We start from the raw sequence: 18,570 nt of genomic DNA, 5'->3' as shown, positions 1-18,570 counted from the left end.
TGTTTGAGGTGTCGCCAGGCTACTACAAGAATTCTACCCAGCATGTACTGGTTACAGAGCAAGTATGGGTTCAATGTGGGCCTACTTCTTCACCCGCTAAGGGTCTCAGGCTCCCTTCCTGGGATCAGCAGGCTGCCACTTAAAATTTCCATCTTTGCAGACACCTCTTGTGCCTCCACAGGTGCAGGCCAACCTCCCTCAATATTCAAATTGCCCTGTCTCGGGATTTGGGATGGGATTAAAGGTCTGACCCGTCAGTGGAGATGGCAGGCAACTTGCAAGAGCATACTCCAGGGTGGCATAATGGCAGTCGTCAATGGCCCTCTGTACTTTCTGAAATGCAGCAGTGCAGCAAAATTGGGTAGCTGTGTCAAGCTCCTGTTGCCCTTCAGTGGGAAAGGAGGTGAAGGTCCTGGCCATGCTGACTGATATGTATGGCCATCATGTTAACTGATGCAACAATACCAGCTTGGAATGTGCCAGAGGTATAGATGTTTTGGGCAGTAGTGATCTTGACTGACACTGGCAGTGCCATGCCTATGTTGCAGGTTGGCTGCAGGTATTTTATAGCAAATCACAAAAGATCTTCAACTGGTCTTCAGCCAGAAAATCACAGGCAGAGGAATCTCGCGAAAAACATGCCTAAGACCTAATTGCCCAAATTTCCAATTCCCTTGTACCTGATCTGTGCCTGTGTAACTGGCATAGCTGATCAGAAAATCTACTTTGGTACCTTCCTGTTCTGGTGCATTCAGATATTTCTGAAGAATATTTTTTTTTAAAATCTCTTTTCCTTAGCATAATATTTCCACTGTCCAGTATAGTATTCCTTCTGGCATGGTCTTGCTTTGCTCATTTTTTAGATATTTTCTTGTTTCTTTAAGTGTCACCACTCTTAAACATATTGTCATTCTGTAACCAGTATGTCAGTCAGATAATCTGCTTGCAGGCCTGTGTCATTTGTACTCTTGAGCCAGATACTGGGAGTTTTATGAGAGTGGGCTAGAAGGCATAATTTTAGTTCATCTTATCGGAGATCCCATAGTGAAATTACAATCTCCTACCCTTAATCTTTTAATACTTGCCATGTATGAAATCCTTCAGCATCCTTCTAATCCTGTTGAAATGCCTGAGGTGACTCATCCTCTTATTTTATAATTTTTGTGGGTTTTTACCTTTTCCTCTTTCCAGGGAACATGTAGGGGTTGATTTTCACCCCAGACGGGCAGGCAATTGCGCTGCCTGCCAGACATCATTACCCTGAGCCCCAAGCCATTTTGAGGGAGGGCCCCATTTACATTAGACCAGCATTAACTGAGAGTGCTGTTCCAATACCTACAGGCAGTTTGCCAGGCCGGGGTGGGGGGGTGGGGCGGAATTGGGGAATTCCCATGACTTCAACATGGAGCTGAGCTGTATATTTTATCCAATGGGGGAGAGGCATTTTTCGGAAGAGGCACAGACCAACAATGGACCAGAAGATTTTTGTGGGGATAGAAGTGATGTTATGCTCCTCCTGGTTCCGCAAAAAGCAAGGAAAAATTAAAAAAAAGTTGTCTTTTTTGAGCAGCCTTCAGTGGCCCCTTTACGACCGTTGTGTCAAGTGGCAGAATCGGGAAATTATGGAGGTTACGAAGGCTATTTGCTTTCTGAAGGGCCACGGTTCCATCACTGGAAAAATCACTTTAAAATCAGGCGACGATAGACATAAGACTACTATAAAGGGAGAAATTTCCGGATTGACTCCTGAAAAACATGGGTTTCATGTGCACACTTTTGGAGACATTTCCAATGGATGTGGCAGTGCAGGACCTTATTTCAACCCCTGTAATGAAATGCATGGTGCGCCACAAGATAAAAAGAGACATTTAGGTGACCAGGGCAACATAGAAGCTGATGAAAATGGTACAGCCCGTTTGAAATCGAGGACCGACTTCTTCGCCTGTCAGGAAAGCATTCAATTTTTGGACGTACTAAGGCAGTTCATGAGAAGGAAGATGATCTGGGCAAAGGTAATGATAAGGAGAGTCTTGAATCGAAACCACAGAGCGGGTGTAGCATGGCGTGTAATTGAAATAGATGAAGACCCCCAAGTAAATGTGTAGCAAAAATTCTAATTAGAGACTCTGTACTGATTTCATAGTCCTAAATCTGCAGTCCTTGTTATTGAACAGCAATTGAGTCAAAATTACAAAAAGTTAATTTTGCATTGTTTATTGTAACATGCATGCAGTTGTCCACTGTATGTTAGGAACTTCATGGGGTCAACTTCAACAACCGTTTCATTTTTCCAGCTGATTTTATTTTTTTTCTTGCAACATTGAATATTGACATCAAAGAATGACTTGGATGAGTTACTGAGCATAGCAGTACAAGAGAACTGAATTGACATAACAAAGCTAAAACTGAAGCAACCTAGATTAATAATGGTATCAATTAACCTGGCACAGGCATGATGGGCCGAATGGCCTCCTTTTGTGCTGTATCATTCTATGATTCTATGATTCTAAGGACCACTGGTTAGGCTGATCAATGGAGAACATTTTCGTTTGAGTGGAATTTGCTTTTATCACATTCACTCTGGATCTGTCCAGTGGATAGAAAATCTGAAATGCAGGTTGGATGAGAGCAATTTTGTACAGTTGATTTCAAAGCGAAGCGTGATTATTACATTTATATCATACACATTTTTTAAATGTTCCATTTGACAGTTTCTTGTTATATTTGACATGTTCAGCTACATGCTCATGTTTCTACATAAACAGTAGAAGAGGACACAGTTGTAATATATTGCTCAGGTTGCAGATTGTTGACTGAAGGCCAGTGGGTTGCTTTGATAAAATAAAAATGGTTTGATTATCTATTGGATTCAGCCATAGACAAATTTGGAATACTAACAGCAGAGTGCTTGAAATGGATGAATATTTAACATTTGGCATTGACTTTAGATCGAATGAAGATGACATAGCATTAAATTGCAATTTTAACATAGTATTTATGATATGTTCTAACTATGTTTGGATAAACACAAATGATTCACCTTTAACCAACTGATGCTAAAGTCAAAACAACAACAATATTAAATTAATAGAAAAAAAGGTCACACATACCAAGTAGCCATCTCGCATTGTATTTTGTCTATCTCCCAATTATCCTGTAAAAAGTAATGTGTGACAAAAATCATGCATTTTTGCCAATTTTGACTTAATGGTTGTGCCTTTAAATCCTGCCACATTTATTAAAAAAAGACCCATTTCAATATAATGTTGCACATTTCATTTGTTATAGGCTGGAGAGAAAAATAATTCAAACTTAAACAATGCTGTCTCATTGGTTCCGTTTGCAAAGGAATTATAGTTTCTTTAAAATATTTGAATGGCCTGATATTCAAAATCCAGGATGTCCCAACAACTCTTTTAGGATGTAAAAAGAGGTTATTCTGTTTATACCAAAGAGACATTTTGGAACTTCATTAAAAGAAGGAAGCAGTGAGTTTAAAACTACTGAAAGAGATAATAATCAGTTTGAAATTATTGAGAAACAATTTAAATTATTATAGGTGATAAGTAATTGAAAATAGAACAAAGCACTTTGTATATTTGGAAGTTACCTGTAAAGAATTAGCTTACTTCTTAGAGATGTGATCCTCTTATTATTTTATTCAGTCAAGGGGTTAGATAATCCACTGTAAACATATAATTATTTTATGACTGTTACTTATTTTCTTGTTCATCTTTTATTCAGTAAATTCACTTAATGGTTTTAATTTAAAATGAAGCCTGAAGGTGTGATGCTCTATTGGTGAATCAAAGATGAGCTAAATCCTATGAAGGCATAGAATACATTCAGTAGCTAAAAGCAATTAGCCAACAGAGTCTTCTGTTTTGCATTACCTAAAGCTTACGTGGATCTCTCAAAGGAATGAGAAGCTGGGACTTGCCCATGATACTGATCTGAGATCTGAGAGCCAAAATAATCTCAAGTAAGAAGGGTACAAAAGACTCAAAAATGTAACTTGTAAATTGATAATTTTCACAACTATAAAATATTTACATGGTTTATTAACCTTTCTCGTGTAGTCTTTATGCTCTTGTGAAAATTATGCCAATTATGGGTGACTCCGAAATAATATGGAACTTGAAAGCAAAAATAACATGTGATTGAGGGAACAATATTGGTCACTCCCAGATTGATAGGTTTGAAGACTGAAGGATGATGGTGAAGGTGATGTCAATTAACCTTCTAATGACTTTGTGAGAATGGTCTTATAGAATTGACGAATAAATTTTGTTAATTGGCTGCTGGTTTGTTGTCCACACCGAAGAAAGAAGTGAAAAAGTTAATGGTATGCCTGTGATGCAACAAAGACAGCCATTAGGAAAAACAGGCCTACAATTGTTGCTAATTCAATAAAAGCTTTAATACAGAATACTTGGGATGCTGAGTTTTCAGTGCATTCCACTGATATTGGGCCAGAAATCGTGCAGAGCGATGAGGCAATGCTCACTGCAGCTCCTGAGAATTTAATTAACAAAAATTCTCACTGCAGGCTCTGTGGCGTCCAATTGCTTCAATTAGAACTTTAAACAAAATGTGTGCTATCAACCCAGCCTCTGAGCAGCGTGAGTTGCTGCACGGCTGAAAACGTCTGTGAGCAGAAGACACGCCCACAAAATCTGTCAGGAAGAGAAGTTACGCTCACAGATTCAGGCTTCATTGCTCAAGCAAGCAGACTTCATTCATTTAAAGTTAGTATTCTAACTTAAAGTTAGTATTCATGTCATTGTAAACAAAAATTTTAATTTTTTTTAAATAAAAAAGCCAAAGAAATAATTGCATTAAATTAAAGAGATAGAAGGGAAAAATAACTTTTAAAAAAAATTTATTTTTAATTTTTTTTAATGACCAAAAACTATTAAAATATGGAGTAATATGAGACTCCACATTTTTAAAATTTAATTTTTAGTTGTTTGGCAGTCATTAAAACTTAGTTTAGACCTGGTATTTTTAAGCGTACTTGTTTGGTGGCGTAATTAGTTACTTTCCAACTGGGCACTTAAGCAAATTTGTGCTTTTTCAATGATTTCTCTGATGTTGCGTGCGATGTCCCTTTAATTCAAAGCTGTCATATCGCTGGCGAACCACTGGGAGCAAGTTCACAATTTCCGCGTTTTACTGCACATGTGCAAACCCAGGAACTTGCTCCTTCAATTCACCACTAAAAACTGAGAGCACTGTTGAGCTCCTCCATTAGTTCGGGAGCGATTTCTGGCCCATTAACTTCAGAACAGGCTATCAAGAAATGAGCAAATTAAGTTGCAAACAGGTCAGATTCTTGGGATGGCTTTAGTTCAAAGAGACAATTACAGTTCTGCACTTTTCTAATGTTTGCATTGGGACTTCTGCCAGAGTATTTTGTACTCATGCTTTCTGCGTTACAATCTCCAGTGATTTGTGGTGAATGTTGCTCTGAAGATGCTTTGCTTTGGATGATAATGCATGGCAGTGAGACATGGTTTGAACTAGTTGCAAACAATCTGATTCAGATACAGATCATCACCAGTCTCCAACACTGGCGCTAACTCACTTTTTTTGGGAGGAGGGGATGCTAGAGGCTATAGTGAGACAGGAAAGTTGGGAAATTTAAAGACCTATTTGGAAAAATAGTGGAACATAAGACCCAGGAGTTAAATGCTGAACTATTTTGTATTCAACACAATTATTGGCAACCCAGTATTTAGGTGCACGCTTTCCTTCCAGATTGGATCAAAATAATCTGTTGCTAGCATATTTGCTGGTTCTGGCTGAGGAAGATGTACTGTGATTCAAATCAATAAAAATCTTCCCACTCTGTTCTCACACATTTGTAATATACATTCCATTTGTCTCTTTACATCCACAGTACATTTGTAATACAATTGGTTTATTGTCAGAGATGACTGTTGGTCAATAGTTTGTCACTGGAACTGGCTTCTGAAGGCAAAATGGTAAAGGGGCAGAAGGTACTAACATGTATCCTCAGGGTCCACTGCCTAAAACCATTTACTAACAATTCATTTTCCATGGATATTTTTCTCACTCTCTTTTGATTCTCCACTCTCTGGCTGGGAGAGCAAGAAGGTAACCTGCTCCCCAGCTTTTTGCCAAAAATACTCTTGAACTGGCTGATAAGTCATGTATGAAAGCAGCTTAGGGAGATTTGGTGACTTGTCTTACAATTTTCATTCTTTTTCTTTTGGGGATATTTAACCTCAGCTGCATTCCATTGATCCCTTTCCAACTCGGAACCTGCCATGTAGGGACATCATAACACACCATAACATAAGAACATAAGAAACAGGAGCAGGAGTAGGCGACATGGCCCCTTGAGCCTGCTCTGTTATTCAATAAGGTCATGGCTGATCTTCAACTTCAACTCCACTTGCCTGCCCTGTCCTCATATCCCTTGATTCCCCTAGAGTCCAAAAATCTATCGATCTCAGTCTTGAATATACTCAACGACTCAGCCCTCTGGGATAGAGAATTCCAAAGATTCATAACCCTCCAAATTCCTCCTCATCTCAGTCTTAAATGGCCGACCCCTTATCCTGAGACTATGCCCCTAGTTCTAGACTCTCCAGCCAGGGGAAACAACCTCTCAGCATCTACCTTGTCAGGTCCCCTCAGAATCGTATATGTTTCAATGAAATCATTCTTTTAAACTCCAGAGAGTATAGGCCCATTCAACACAACCTTCTCATCCCAGGAATCAATCTGGTGAACCTTCATTGCACCACCTCTAAGGCAAGTATATTCTTCCTTAGGTAAGGAGACCAAAACTGCCATTACATACCCATACTTACAAGTTTCCCGTCTGCAATCTGACACCCTGCCCCTTCCCGGTTCAGGGTCAAAATCATGCCCTTTGTGTTTCTTGTATGAGGACACCCAAATCTCTCTGAACACCAACATTTAGTAGTTTCTCACCATTTACAAAATATTCTGTTTTTCTATTCTTCCTACCAAAGTGAATAACTCACATTTCCCCACATTATACTCCATCTGCCACCTTCTTGCCCACTCATTTAACCTGTCTATATCTCTTTGCAGACTCTTTGTGTCCTCCTCACAGCTTACTTTCCCACCGAGCTTTGTATCATCAGCGAACTTGGATACATTATACTCGGTCCCCTCATCTAAGTCATTAACATAGATTGTAAATAGCTGAGGCCCAAGCACCATATGTTGGGGCACAATACCTACCTGACTAGACTATTGAAAATAAAAGGATTTCAGAGTCATGCATATCACATGAAAACTTATTTTCTGCAAATATTTGTTAACATCAAAGTTTCTCCATGTTTTCATACTAACTTTCACACCACCACAATTTGAACAGGAAATAAAACCCAAATTGTGTTATTACACTTCTATATCAAATTGGATGGAAAGATGTTTGGGAATAAAACAGACTGCTAATGTAGATGTAGCGGGCAAAAATGCCTATAATTATTTTGAAAATTGTTTTTTTGTTGAACCAAATATTTATTCTGTTAAACCAAATATTTATTCTGTTAAATATTATTCATTATAGTTGTAGTGGTGGCACAACAGATTAGTGCTTCAATTTGTGATGTTACTGAGTGGAATGAAGTGGGCAGGCAGATGACAGATTCAATTTAATATGGATAAGTGTGAGTGAATACATTTTTGGAGAAAAAATGAGAAACGGGTGTGTATACTTAATGGAAAGGCATGGAAGGATGTGGATGAACAGACAAATGTCCTGGTTTAAATACATAATTCCCTGTAAGAGCTGGTGCATGTAGATAAAGCCATGAGAAAGGTCAGTAAAATTTTGGTTTTATAGATCGGGGCATAGAGTACAAAGAGTAAAAAAATCATGATGTATTTATATAACATGATGAATTTCTTTCTTTTCTTTCACAACTAGAGAGAGTTCATTGAAGACATAGACAGCATCCAGGTTGATGTCAAGGATGGGAAACGGTTGTTGTCGGCACCTTTGCCACTGGTTTCATCCCTTTCCACAGTGAACCAGATTGTTCACAATATTGGCATCCTATTTGATCCTGAACAGAGGTTCCAATCCCATATTCTCTCCACAATAACCAACTACTTCCATTAGGAAGATAGGAACAGGAGTAGGCCATTTAGCCCCTTGAGCCTGTTCCGCCATTCAGTCAGATCATGGCTGAACTGAGACCTATCTTTTTTTAATTTATTCATTCATGGGATGTGGGCATCGCTGGCAAGGCCAGCATTTATTACCCATCCCTAATTGCCCTGGAGAAGGTGGTGGACATCCTTCTTCTTGAACCACTGTTGTTTGTGAGATGAAGGCACTCCCACAGTGCAGTTAGGTGGGGAGTTCCAGGATTTTGACCCAGCGACGATGAAGGAACGGCGATATATTTCCAAGTCAGGATGATGCGTGACTTGGAGGGGAACGCGCAGGTGGTGGTGTTCCTGTGTGCCTGCTGCCCTGGTGCTTCTAGGTGGTAGAGGTCGCGGGTTTGGGAGATGCTGTCGAAGAAGCCTTGGCAAGTTGCTGCAGTGCATCTTGTCGATGGTACACACTGCAGCCACAGTGCGCCGGTGGTGGAGGGAGTGAATGTTTAAGGTGGTGGATGGGGTGCCAATCAAGCAGGCTGCTTTGTCCTGGATGGTGTTGAGCTTCTTGAGTGTTGTTGGAGCTGCACTCATCCAAGTAAGTGGAGAGTATTCCATCACACTCCTGACTTGTGCCTTGTAGATGGTGGAAAGGCTTTGGGGAGTCAGGAGATGAGTCACTTGCCACAGAATACCCAGCCTCTGACCTGTGCTTGTAGCCACAGTATTTATGTGGCTGGTCCAGTTAAGTTTCTGGTCAATGGTGACCCCCAGGATGTTGATGGTGGGGTATTCGGTGATGGTAATGCCGTTGAATGTCAAGGGGAAGTGGTTATACTTTCTCTTGTTGGAGATGGTCATTGCCTGGCACTTGTCTGGCACGAATGTTACTTGCCACTTATCAGCCCAAGCCTAGATGTTGTCCAGGACTTACTGCATGCGGGCACAGTCTGCTTCATTATCTGAGGAATTGTGAATGGAACTGAACACTGTGCAATCTTCAGCGAACATCGCAATTTCTGACCTTATGATGGAGGGAAGGTCATTGATGAAGCAGCTGAAGATGGTTGGGCCTAGCACACTGCCCTGAGGAACTCCTGCAGTGATGCCCTGGGGCTGAAATGATTGGCCTCCAACAACCACTGCCATCTTCCCTTGTGCTAGGTATGACTCCAGCCACTGGAGAGTTTTCCCCTTGATTCCCATTGACTTCAATTTTACTAGAGCTCCTTGATGCCGCACTCGGTCAAATGCTGCCTTGATGTCAAGGGCAGACACTCTCACCTCACCTCTGAAATTCAGCTCTTTTGTCCATGTTTGGACCAAGGCTGTGATGAGGTCTGGAGCTGAATGGTCCTGGTGGAACCCAAACTGAGCATTGGTGAGCAGGTTATTGGTGAGTAAGTGCTATTTGATAGCACTGTCGACAACACCTTCCATCGTTTTGCTGATGATCGGGGTAGTAATTGGCTGGATTGGATTTGTCCTGCTTTTTGTGGACAGGACATACCTGGGCAATTTTCCACATTGTCGGGTAGATGCCAGTGCGGTAGCTGTACTGGAACAGCTTGCCTAGAGGTGCGTCTGTTCTGGAGCACAAGCCTTCAGCACTACAGCTGGGATGTTGTCGGGGCCCATAGCCTTTGTTGTATCCAGTGCACTCAGCCGTTTCTTGATATCATGTGGAGTGAATCGAATTGGCTGAAGACTGGCTTCTGTGATGGTGGGGATATCGGGAGGAGACCAAGATGGATCATCCACTCGGCACTTCTGGCTGAAGATGGTTGCAAACGCTTCAGTCTTGTCTTTTGCACTCACGTGCTGGATTCTGCCATCATTGAGGATGGGGATGTTTACAGAGCCTCCTCCTCCCGTTAGTTTTTTAATTGTCCACCACCATTCACGACTGGATGTGGCAGGACTTCAGAGCTTTGATCTGATCTGTTGGTTGTGGGATCACTTAGCCCCATCTATAGCATGCTGCTTCCGCTGTTTAGCATGCATGTAGTCCTGTGTCGTAACTTCAGCAGGTTGGCACCTCAGTTTTAGGTATGCTCCTGGCATGCTCTTCCACATTCCTCATTGAACCTGGTTTGATCCCCTGGCTTGAGGTTAATGGTAGAGTGTGGAATATGCCGGGCCATGAGGTTACAGATTGTGCTGGAATACAATTCTGCTGCTGCTGATGGCCCACAGTGCCTCATGGATGCCCAGTTTTGAACTGCTAGGTCTGTTCTTAATCTATCCCATTCAGCACGGTGGTGGTGCCACACACAACACGATGGACAATGTCCTCAGTATGAAGACGGGACTTCGTCGCCACAAGGACTGTGTGGTGGTCACTTCTACCAATACTGTCCCAGATAGATGCATCTGCGACAGGTAGATTGGTGAGGACGAGGTCAAGTAGGATTTTCCCTCATATTGGTTCTCTCACCGCCTGCTGCAGGCCCAGTCTGGCAGCTATGTCCGTCAGGACTTGGCCATATAACTCAAAGGTAGTAATCTCTGGATTACTCCCAGTGCCACATGCGAGTGAGTACTGAAATAGGAAGATAGGACAGGTTAATGAGTGGCTGGAGACTTTTTGCAAGAGGGAGGGTTTCAGATTCTTGGGGCATCAGAACCAGTTCTAGGGCAGGAGGGACCTGTTCAAGACAGTCGGGCTGCACCTCGAAAGAGCTGGGACCAATGTCCTCGTGGGGAGGTTCACGAGTGCAGTGCGGGAGTGTTTAAACAAATTTGGCAGGGGGATGGGCACCAGGATGTAGCATTAGAAAGGAGAAACAAGGTGCACAAAGGATTGGGAGAGACAGATAGCACAAGAGTAAGAAATAGTACAATATTAGGTGGGATCAGACTAAGAGAGAATACAAGAAGGTCTAAGATAGGGTTAGATTACATGTGTGTAAACACACTAACTGTGGTAAATATGGTTGATGAACTGCAGGCCCAAATACCCACATGGGAATATGATGTAGTGGAGATAACAGAGACCTGGCTCAAAAAAGGCAGGATTGTATATTAAATATTCCTGGACATAGGGTGTTCAGGAAAGATAGGGAAGTTTAAAAAATGAGGAGGGGGGTGTGTGCAGTATTGCTTAAGGAGAATATTGCAGTGCTGGAGAGAGAGGATGTCCTTGAGGGGTTAAAAAGAGAATCTATTTGGTTCGAGTTAAGGAACAATAGTGGCACCATTACACTACTGTATTCCATAGGCCACTAACTAGTGGGAAGGAGGAGCAAATTTGCAGGGAAATTAAAGAGGTGGAAGAACTGTAGAGCAGCGATATTGGGGGAACCCAACTATCCTAATATAGACTAGGATAGTAATACTGTAAAGGACAAAGAGGGGGAGGAATTTCTGAAGTGTGTTCAGGAGTATTACAAATGTTACACCCTTGTTCAAAAAAGGGTGTAAGGATAAATCCGGCAACGACAGGCCAGTCAGTTTAACCTCGGTGGTGGGGAAGCTTTTAGAAACGATAATCCGGGACAAAATTAATAGTCTCTTGGACAAGTGTGGATTAATAAAGGAAAGCCAGCACCTATTTGTTAAAGGCAAATCGTGTTGAACTAACTTGATTGAGTTTTTTGATGAGGTAACAATGAGGGCAATGCGGTTGATGTTGTATATATGGACTTCCAAAAGCCGCTTGATAAAGTGTCACATAATCGGCTTGTCAGCAAAATTGAAGCCCATGGAATAAAAGGGGCAGTGGTAGCATGGATACGAAATTGGCTAAGTGACAGGAAACAGAGAATAGTGGTCAACGGTTGTTTTTCGGACTGGAGGAAGGTATACAGTGGTATTCCCCAGGGGTCAGTACTCGGACCACTGCTTTTTTTGATATATATTAATGACTTGGACTTAGGTATACAGGGCACAATTTCAAAATTTGCAGATGACATGAAACTTGGAAGTGTAGTAAACAGTGATGAAGATAGTAATAGACTTCACGAGGACAGAGACAGGTTGTGAGAATGGGCGAACGCATGGCAGATGAAATTTAATGCAGAGAAGTGCAAAGTGATACATTTTGGCAGGAAGAATGAGAAGAGGCAACATAAACTAAATGATACCATTCTAAAGGGGTGCAGGAACAGAGAGATCTGGGGGTATATGTGCACAAACCTTTGAAGGTGGCAGAACAGATTGAGAAAGCGATTAAAAAGGCATGGAGGATCCTGGGTTTTATAAATTGAGGCATAGAGTACAAAAGCAAGGAAGTTATGTTGAATCTTTGTCAAACACTGTTTCTGTCACAGCTGGAGTATTGTGTCTAATTCTGGGGACCGCACTTTAGGAAGGATGTGAAGGCCTTAGAGAGGGTGCAGGAAAGATTTACTAGAATGGTTCCAGGGTTGAGGGACTTCAGTTATGTGGATAGATTGGAGAAGCTGGGGTTGTTCTCCTTTGCAGAGAAGGTTAAGAGGAGATTTAATAGAAGTATTCAAAATCATGAAGAGTTCAGATAAAGTAAATAAAGAGAAACTGTTCCCATTGGTGGAAGGGTCGAGAACCAGAGGACACAGATTTAAGGTGATTGGCAAAAGAACCAAAGGCGACATGAGGAAAACCTTTTTACGCAGCGAGTGGTTATGATCTGGAATGTGCTGCCTGAAAGGGTAGTGGAAGCAGATTCAATCATGGCTTTCAAAAAGGAATTGGATAAATACTTGAAGGCAAAAAATTTGCAGGGCTACAGGGAAAGAGCAGGGGAATGGGGACTACTGGATTGCTTTTACAAAGAGCTGGCAGGGGCTCGATGGGCCTAATGGCCTACTTCTGTGCTGTAATCATTCTCTGATTCTATGATTCTATACCTGCCTTGGCCCAATATCCCTTAATATCTTTGGTTAACAAAAATCTATCAATCTCAGATTTAAAATTAACAATTGAGCTAGCATCAACTGTCATTTGCAAAAGAGAGTTCCAAACTTCCACCACGCTTTGCGTGAAGTATTTCCTTACTTCACTCCTGAAAGTCCTGGCTCTAATCTTTAGGCTATGTCCCCAGTCCTAGACTCCCTAACCAGTGGAAATAGTTTCTCTCCATCTACCCTATCAGTTCCCCTTAATATCTTAAAAATTTCAAGCAAATCACCCCTTAATCTTCTGGATTCCAGGAAATACGACAAGTTTGTTTAATCTCTCATCATAATTAAACCCTTGAATTCCAGGTATCATTCCAGTAAATCTATGTTGCACTCCCTCAAAGGCCAATATATCCTTCGTAAGGTGCGGTGCCCAGAACTGAACACAGTACTCCGGGTGTGGTCTAACCGGTGCTTTGTATGGCTGTAGCATAATTTCTACCCCCTTGTGTTCTCGTCCTCAGGATATAAAGGCCAGCATTCCATTAGACTTTTTGATTATTTACTGTACCTGTCCATGACATTTTAATGATCTTTGTACATGGACCCCTAATTCTCTTTGGACCTCCACTGTTTTGAGCTTTTCACCATTTAGAAAATAGTCTGATCTATCCTTTTTAGGTCCAAAGTGGATGACCTCACACTTGCCTACATTGAAATCCATTTGCCACAGTTTTGCCCATTCAATTAATCTATTCGTATCTCTCTGTAATTTTATGCTTCCTTCCACACTGCTTACAATGCTGCCTAACTTTGTGTCATCGGCAAACTTGGACATGTGGCTCTCTATCCTGTCATCTAAGTCGTTAATAAATACAGTGAATTATTGAGGCCCCAACACAGATCCCCGTTGAGACACCACTAGTCACATCCTGCCAATTTGAGTGTCTGCCCATTATCCCCATTCTGTGCCTCCTACCGCTCAGCCAATTTTCTAACCAGGTCAATAATTTGCCCTCAATTCCATGAGCTTCAACTTTAGCGAATAGTCTCTTTTGAGGGACTTCATTATATGCCTTCTGGAAGTCCATATAAACAACATCCATAGACATTCCTCTGTCCACTACTTTAGGCACCTCCTCAAAAACCTACCCTTTACAAATCCATGCTGGCACTCTCCGATCAGCTGAAAATTTTCAAGGTGTTCATTCACTCTATCCTTAATTATAGACTCTAGTAATTTCCCGACAACAGATGTTAGGCTAACTGGTCTATAATTCCCTCATTTCCCTGTCTCACTTTTATGAAAAAGCAGAGTGTCATATGCAATTTTCCAATCGAAAGGAATGATTCCTTAATTGAAAGAACCTTGGAAGATTATAGTTAGTGCTTCTGCAATGTTCTCACCTACTTCCTTTAAAACCCTGGGATGGAAACCATCTGAACCTACGGATTTGTCACTCTTTGGTGCCATTATTTTCTTCATTACTGTTAATTTGCTTACATTAATTATGGTGAGTCCCCGTCCCTGATTTAAAATTAGTTTCCTTGGGGTGTCCAGCATGATATCCTCCTCTTCTACTGTAAATACCAACGCAAAGTAATTATTTAACATGTCCGCCATTTCCTTATTTTCATTTACAATATCACCATTATCAGTTTTTAAGGGGCCCACATTACTCTGGACCACTCTTTTTGCCTAATAAAATTGTCGATATATTTTGTGTTGATTTTGACATCCCTCGCAAGTTTCATTTCATACTCCCATTTTACATAACATAAGAAATAGGAGCAGGAGTAGGCCAATCGGCCCCTCGAGCCTGCTCCGCCATTCAATAAGATCATGGCTGATCTGATCCTAACCTCAAATCTAAATTCATGTCCAATTTCCTGCCCGCTCCCCGTAACCCCTAATTCCCTTTACTTCTAGGAAACTCTCTATTTCTGTTTTAAATTTATTTAATGATGTAGCTTCCACAGCTTCCTGGGGCAGCAAATTCCACAGACCTACCACCCTCTGAGTGAAGAAGTTTCTCCTCATCTCAGTTTTGAAAGAGCAGCCCCTTATTCTAAGATTATGCCCCCTCGTTCTAGTTTCACCCATCCTTGGGAACATCCTTACCGCATCCACCCGATCAAGCCCCTTCACAATCTTATATGTTTCAATAAGATCGCCTCTCATTCTTCTGAACTCCAACGAGTAGAGTCCCAATCTACTCAACCTCTCCTAATATGTCCACCCCCTCATCCCCGGGATTAACCGAGTGCATTTATACATTCTGCCACTTCACAGCTGCTACCAGGCGGCCTATACATAACTCCCATGACAGTTTTAAATCCTTTTCTATTCCTTAATTCTACCCATAAAGTCTCCACTGCCAGCTCACCTCTCGTTATATCCTCTCTTATCATTGAAGTAATTTCATCCTTAATCACTAAGGCTGCTCCTCCCCCTCTACCAGTTTCCCTATCCTTCCTGTAGACCTTATCACCTGGTATATTCAGTTCCCAGTCCTGACTGTCTTGCAGCCATGTCTCAGTAATGGCTACCATGTCGTACCCTCCAAGAAGAATTTGCGCCTGTAATTCATTCAATTTGTTCCTTATACTCTGTGTGCATTTGTATAAAGAACGCTTATTTGGGCTACACGCCCTAACCTGTCCTTCTGCTCTAATGTTATTTTTCTTACACATTTCTTATTTCTCTCTCCTAATTTACTTTAACATCTTTTAGTTTACCCTTTACCTGTAGTACCTGAAGCATAATTCTGACTATAACTCTGTTCTCTTTCTTTTTGTTTGTTTTAGAATTATTATTTATTACAACTTTTCCACCTCAGCCCTCCCCCTCATTTACTAGTTTAAAGCCCTTGTGACCACCCCATTTATTTTTTCCGGTAGGACCCTGATCCCAGCCCGGTTCAGGTGGAGCCTGTCCCAACGGTACAGTTCCTTCCTGACCCAGTATTGGTGCCAGTGTCCCATGAAATGGAACCCCTCTTTCCCACACCACTCCTTCAGTCACATGTTCACCTCCTGATTTGCTTATCCCTACGCGAATTTGCAGAAATTATAACCCTTGAGTTCCTGTTTTTTAAATTTAGCTCCTAGCTTCTGGTACTCTCTGAACGGGACCTCTAACCCACTCTTTCCCATGTTGTTGGTCTCAACATGGACCACAACCACTGGATCCTCCCCCTCCCTCTCCAATATCCTTTCAAGCAGGTTCGAGATGTCCCTCACCTTGGCACCAGGTCGGCAATATACCAAGTGGAACTCTCGATCCTGCTTACAAAGGATGCTATCCATCCCCTAATTATTGAATCCTCTACAACTACAACAACACGCTTCTCCTCCTCCTCCCTTTGGACCGCCTCCTGCTGCAGGGTCCCATGGTCAGCATTCTGGCTGTCCTTCTGACAGACTTTATCCTTATCCTCACTGGTAGCAAGGACATTGTACCTGTTGGATAGGATCAGTTTCTGTGGATCCTCATTATCTCACCTGGGTTCCCCTTACTCTGTACACTATCGGTCACACCAACCCTGTTCTGATGCTGCAACTCTCTACAAGGTGTGAATGAGGTCTGGAGCAAACTGTTCAGCTACTCCTCCCCCTCCCTTATGTGTCGGAGTGTCTCCAACTCGCACTCCAGCTCAATGACTCAATGATTCGAGGCGGAGACATCTACTGCAGATGTGTTCGCTCGGGATATTCTCGCTGTCCACAAACTCCCACATACTGCAGTCCAGACACACAACCTGCTCTGCCATATCTTAGTCTATATTTATTGATCGATAATTACTTTTTAGTCTGTTTTTTTTCGCTTTTAAAAATTTTTTTAGCCCCTCCTTCCCCTTGTACACTTAATTGCCACTCTCACCAAATTCTCAAGTTCCCAGTCGGTTCACGATCCACTTTCTTTGTGAGGCCTGTTCTGTGCTTCAGCTCTATCTATAACATCATTTCCATAATATCATCGTCTCCGTGGTAAAGGGCACGTTACATTTCTAAGTGCAGCTGACGGCAGTTTTATCATGTAAGGGCATCTAAATTGTTCTTCCAAGGCTTGGGGTTTGCAACTGTTATTTCTTTGCTCACGCTCAGAGCTGTAAATCACCCACTGCCTAACCACTCCTGGTTGCTCCACCACAGTATCAAGTTCTAATTCTTTGCTGAGTATTAGCTTACTAAGGCGCTCCACATGTGAGTTATAGCCTCTTCCTTGAAGCCAGCTAACCTTTCCCTTTCATCAGGCTTTTTAACTGTAAATATACCGAATGGCATGGTAATACCATGATAATACTGCTTACGTATAATGTTTTAAGCGGTGAATCCTTTCCTTACATATAAGCAGTATTACATGGAGTTCATTTTAGTTGAAATTGGGACATTTCAAACTGCTTGGTAAAGGTGGAGATTTGTTAAAAAGGGGTTGATACTCTATGGCATGCACTATGTCAGCAAAATGCTAAAACCTTAATCTTCTAACTTCAATTTTTCATATTTGTTCCAATTATTTATGGCTTGACTGGACACTCATTCAGCATTGCCATTTGCTGTTTTGCTGTTTCTTTGTGTGGGATAGTTATTGCATTTGAGGTGAAGACACTTCTGTTAATGTTCCTGATTTAACATGGAGCAAAAAGAGTCCAACATGCAGTGGTTTTATGATCGCTAGATTTCCCGCATGAATTACTTTATAGAAAATGGAAATTTTTTTGCTAATAAATGAAAAGTCTCATTTACAAATATCTACCACAGATAAAATGGGAGTTAGTGTATATTTTGTAATATTAATTGGCTGGATTAAAATCATTATTGTACATTGTTATAATTTGTTGGCAGAATGTTTTAATACTGAGAAGAATAAAATGTAATTCTAATGATGACAAAGTTGTGATCCATTATCAGCACAAGGAACAGTCTGTTGGAGAACCAACATACAGGGCAATAGTATGGTGGGATGTGGATTATATGTGATTTGTTCAATTTGGGAGTTGCTAAGTGGGTACCAGGCCCTTCCCATGGCAGAGTAGGGAAAACCCAGGAAAAATGCCAAAGATACTTTTGAGAACTTTCTAGCAGTTGAACCAGTAATATTGCTTGTATATAATTTTGCAAGTGGTGAATCCATTCTTTATATGTAATCAATATTACGTCGAGTTTCATTTCATTGAACCTCCCAGTTCAAAATTGCATTGGTGGAGGCCTGAGTACAGGTCTCTTCTCTGTCACTTTAGTGTATGGTGCTGAAAATAGGAGAAAAATAGAGGGAGCCTTATCATCAAATTCTTTTGAATGAAAAGAATTGCTTTATTCGCTTTCAGCATACATAGGACTAGGCACAGTGCATGAAGAGCAAAAGCATAGTGCTGTCAATCATAAGAGGACAGAAGTGTTGAGATAGCTTGGAAGGCTTGCATCAGTTCCAGATTACATTGTGGCATGACTTCAAATGTGTTGGTGCTGAATTGCAAATAATCTTCATGCAGTGTATTAAAGCATTTCAAAAATTCAATACAATAAATGCTCAAGTTGGCACAGTGTATGAAATTAATGTATACAGAGGTAAGCATCAAAAATTATTTTTAAAAAAATTGTACAAGACTTCTTTCTTTATTTTGTACTCATTAAA

At 41.3% G+C, this 18,570-nt stretch overlaps 1 protein-coding gene and 1 pseudogene across 2 annotated transcripts in view; both read left to right on the top strand.

The window, feature by feature from the left end:
• The window catches only part of cntnap2a (contactin associated protein 2a), a 1,620,024-nt gene that overhangs the window by 198,454 nt on the left and 1,403,000 nt on the right, over nt 1-18,570 (top strand). The window lies entirely within an intron of this gene.
• LOC137300212 (superoxide dismutase [Cu-Zn]-like) lies at nt 1,623-8,128 on the top strand (annotated as a pseudogene).

This window comes from Heptranchias perlo, chromosome 2, assembly GCF_035084215.1.
Source record: "Heptranchias perlo isolate sHepPer1 chromosome 2, sHepPer1.hap1, whole genome shotgun sequence".
In the NCBI taxonomy this organism is placed as follows: Eukaryota; Metazoa; Chordata; class Chondrichthyes; order Hexanchiformes; family Hexanchidae; genus Heptranchias; species Heptranchias perlo.
This window is presented reverse-complemented; position numbering and strand designations above follow the sequence as displayed.